This window comes from Meleagris gallopavo, chromosome 2 (assembly GCF_000146605.3).
Source record: "Meleagris gallopavo isolate NT-WF06-2002-E0010 breed Aviagen turkey brand Nicholas breeding stock chromosome 2, Turkey_5.1, whole genome shotgun sequence".
Classification (NCBI taxonomy): Eukaryota; Metazoa; Chordata; class Aves; order Galliformes; family Phasianidae; genus Meleagris; species Meleagris gallopavo.
The window spans coordinates 54,973,468-54,978,230 of record NC_015012.2 but is presented as its reverse complement, the minus strand read 5'-3'; positions in this window follow the sequence as shown (position 1 = coordinate 54,978,230).

The following is a 4,763-nucleotide window of genomic DNA, read 5'->3' as shown; positions in this document are numbered from 1 at the left end:
TTTTTTTTACTTTTGTTTTGGTCTGCCTGATAGCTAAAAGCATCTTCTGCCACCTCCACTTAAAACTCTGTCTGCAGTGAGATAGTTACACCAAGTTAGAACAATGATCAAAATGCCACTTCAGATTTTGATCATGCGGCTGAATATTATACTTTGCTCTTTTTCAGGAAAAAGTCAGCTGCAGAATAATGCTTGCATTCATTGCTCTTTGGCACTACAAAAAGATGCCTTTTGCCACTGCTGGGTATACTGTTAAATATTGTTATCCTTCACTTACTACTTTGAGCTTTCTTCTTTTCTTCCTTTTTTTTTTTTTTTAAAGTTCAGTTAGATTTTCCAAACTTTGCTGTAAAATGAGTTGTATTGTTTACCCAGTTTGTCCTCTGTTAATCACTGACAGTGGTCTGTCTGTGTGTAAGGCCTTTAGGACTTTTTTCAAATAAATGTTTTTTATTTTAAGTACAGATCTTCTGCTTGTTGTCTTACTGCTAGTTCTTTTACTTTTATAAGCGCATGTTGTGGTTTTTGGAACAATTCTCATAACAAAATTTAGTTTCCATTCCATCAAAGAGATTTTAGATGTTTTAATGGACATGGAAGTGTTGCCAAGTTGATAGAGCATCATTAAGAACCATTTTGATCTTGACACTTTAAATCTAGTTGACTCTGAATTTGCCAAGATTAGCATAAAATAAAAAGTGGTTTCTTTTTGTACGAGTTAATTGTATACAAAACATTAAGTAGACAAAGACAGCCTTCAAATATTTGCATGCTGAAATAAATTCATTAATGTATCTTTATGTTTATTAAATCATATGTGAAAGGTAAATATATATAACAGAAAATCTGTAAAACATGAACAACAGTGAAACAGTAGATGACTGTGTCATTGCTGCATTCAGAAGTTCATACCTTCCCAGCAGACCAATGTGCTGTACTCTTACAAAGGCTTTTTTCTCTACCTGGTAGCATCTTCTAGCCAAGGATGGTAGTACACAGAAATGCTGATGGATTTGCCACATAGTACAGCTCATTACTTTATTGATGGGAAATACAGTAACTTGTCAAGAACCTTGCAAATGAACCGAATTTGCTTGTAGCTGCTGAAGCTATTTTGTTGAGGTTGGGTACTGTGATTGTGTCCATGCTCACAATCATATCCCAGGTTTTGAAATGAGAATGTAGATATCAATAAAATGCTTACATGTGTTCTAGTGCTCCTTTTGTCTGCAACAATTAGCATACTCAAGTATTTTCTTTGATACATCAGTTCCAATCTGAAAGCAACAGAATCTCAGATTATAATGACAAGAGAAAGTTGAAGCTGTATTGATGTTACCAGAAGTCTGCCTGGAACAAAGACCACAGACATAAAAATGTACACAGGATTCCAGAGCCCAAGGACACTCTTTCAAAGATGAGCATTGAAAACAGGGGGAGGTGAATGTAGAGAGACTGCTTGGAATTGAGCAATGGCTTATGAAAAGTCAACTTGTGCTTAGCTGTTGAAGCTCATCCTGCCATAGAAAGTACTCATAGAGGTTGCACATGCAGGGATAACCATTTCACTATTTATCTTGAAGAAATGTGGAAAACACTAGATCCAGTGAAGAGGAGCCTGGCAGGGTTTATATGATTGTTATCCTAATTATAATTAAAATACAAGAAGAAGAAGAGAAGAGAGAGCACTGAAGTGTGAGGGATCGTCACAAAGATTAGGGTTACTCTATTGAGTTATATCTGCCTAACTTGCATATTTAATGACGTGAATAAAGGAAGTAAAAGGCTTAGAAATATTTGTTTCAATAGGCCAAAGTCATTATTTTGTGGTGACTACCTTTCTCTGCTCTGGTAAGTCTCTAATATGTAACTCGGTGAAACCAAGGAAGGGAGATGATTGGTACACTGTATTAACATGGACAGCCTCCAGTGCTGCTACTTAGATTGACAAAAGCCAATACTTTTAGCAGGGCTTCTGGCAGATAACTTTTTCTGAAGCAAAGGTTTTATTTTATCTTGATGCCCTGGATCTAGCATCTATATCTTGTTAGCATTAGTGTCATCCATTGCCACTACATAACAACAACTTTGAAGGTAAATGGGCAAGAGGTCCAGTCAAGTCAAAAAGAAATGAAGGCAGTTACTCTGTAATAAACATCAAATAGTCTGGTTTGAAAGGGTGGAGGACTTTCTCACTTCATACCCTGTACTAAAGATACAGAAACAATCTCTGATGTATAAAGAACGCTTGACTGTAATGAATGAGAATTACTGTATGTATTGAAAATCAGACTATTTTCTGAGATGAAACTAATTATTTAAAATGTTTCAAGCAAACCACAAAATGAAATACAACATTTGGCCGGCCTTGTTGGGATTACTCTTGACCCTCTAGGTAAAACTCAGAGTGTTTGTTATTTCTATGCTGAGCTGTACTGCATGGGACCTGATTGCAGTATAAGTTTAAAATAATTTTGAACATTTATTTGAACAGGTTTCTTTCTTAGCTTTTTTAATGTGTATTCAGATTATGATGAAGTAAAGGTACACAATTACAGAAAACTATTTTCATGTCTGGTCTCTACAAATAATTATTAGAAAAATACTTGAAACTGCTGCTTTTAATCTTTTTTCTTCTTTAAAGGAGGAAAAACAGACATATTTTGAAGTCTTGTGCTTCAACTCTTAAATTAAAATTGTTCTTACTATGCATTTTTTGTGTGCTTTACTGCTGAGGATTGAGAATTTAGTTACTTTTAAGACTTGAAAGCATTTCGGTTTGTAAGATGTAAATAATATTAGTGTTTTCACACCCACTAGTTAAATAGACTTAACAACTGTGCCATCAAAATTGCAGCTACTATGGTATTTAATATTGAGGCTTCGTGTGAAATGAGGTTTTTATTTTCATTTCTCTCATAAATTAGCTTTTATCTATCATCTGACTCTGCATCTCCGGGGAAATTTGTATAGAGTTTGATTCCCTCAAGAAAAAATACTGGCTTGAGGTTTCATATGTGCTAAAACAAGATTCACTCAACATCTGAGTGAAAATAAGGAAAAGAATAATAGGAGAGATTTTACATAAAGGAAAGGAGAAGTACGAAGATAATGATGGGTTTTAGTTCTATCTTTATTTTTTAGATATCGTGAATGAAGCTAGATATGAATGAAGCAAGACTTATAAAGAAATAAAAAAAAAACAGCATTTAAATAATACAAAGCTGAAATGTGTATTGTATCTGCCCATTTTTATGTTATGTCATCAACATTTAAGCAAACCTAAAATTTGCATTATGTAGAAAGATTTTTTGAAATACATTAAAAATAATCTGGACTCCTCATGGGGTTTAAAGGAGCAGAAACTAAAAGTATATCTATACCCTAATGCTATTGTAATTCATTAGCAAAATGCTCTTTCTGCACCTCCTTTGTGCTTATCTTAGAGGTATCATCTTACTAGTTTTTATTTTTTTTTTTCCCATTACTATGTAGAATTTGAAGTGCAATTCAGTATGCTTTAAAAAGCAAAACAATTGTTCATTGCTGCATCAAATCAACAACAGAAACTTACTAGAAAATAGTAGAATTACGGTTGGCATTTGTTTGCCTCCCCAAATGTCATGAAACTCAATAATGAACACCCTGAGTAATGAAAAAGAAGTGTGTACTGGGGAAAAATAGCAGAATAAACTTTATAAGAGTCATTAAGGACAGACCCACAAAAATGTCTAATCAAGATGGGAGTGTAAGTGTCCTCTGAACAAGATAGCCGCAGCAGCTTTTGAGAGCCAGCTAATATGTCTAAACTCTAGCAAGCCATTAGCTGAAAGGATACACACATGCATTTTTAATATACCTCATTTGGACTGTTCACATTCCGGACAGCATTTCTGCCTCCTTGAAAATAGTTCATGAAGTTATTATGGCATTTTGTTTAGGTACATAATTTCTGCTTGGAGAGAAAGCTCTGAATGGCTCAAGTGCATTCTTCAGGCTTTTTTAAGAGGTTACAGGTAATAGAACCCAAAGTGAGAATTTCAGAAAGTGTGCAGAAAACTGCGTTAGTTTTGCCTTGGAAAGAAGAGTTTTTCAGGACTCATTTTAGAGCTGCACATGTACATCATGCTAATTTTGCTGAATACATTTGTAGTTGATATAATTTTTGGTATATTTTGCAAATGAATAGATGGGGTGCAACCCTCTTTTTACCATCTATGATCACCTTTAGAAACAGGAACACAGTGATCTCAGAATACGTTTGTTATAGTATGACAAAATCCTGACCATTCTGAAATAAATAGAAACTTATAAGATTACAATAGAATTAGGATTTGACTTTTAATTATCAGTACTTATTGTGTGTTCACAAAATGCTCTCCTGTTATGGATTGGTAATTGCTCGTTGCCTCAGAAGTCTTTGCTCAATTATATCTATGAGAGAAGAGGTCTCTAGAGTAGCTGATATGCAACGGTTTCTATTATAGATGCTAACTAGTGTTGCCAAGGATTTCATTTATGCTGTCAGGTCAGCTTTTTAAAAGGATCAAAACCTAGTGTGATAATTGTGTTAATATTTGGTATTGAAATGGAGCTGAACTCATCTGAGAATGTTGTTCTATGTTTGAGTTACAAACTATCATGTGAACTGCATAGGTGTGAGAACTGCCAAGTGATACAGGTGACTTTTACAGAACTGTCACTTCATTAAGTTACAAGGATGTGGTTTAACCCAGCAAGTGGCTCAGCACTACATAGTTGTT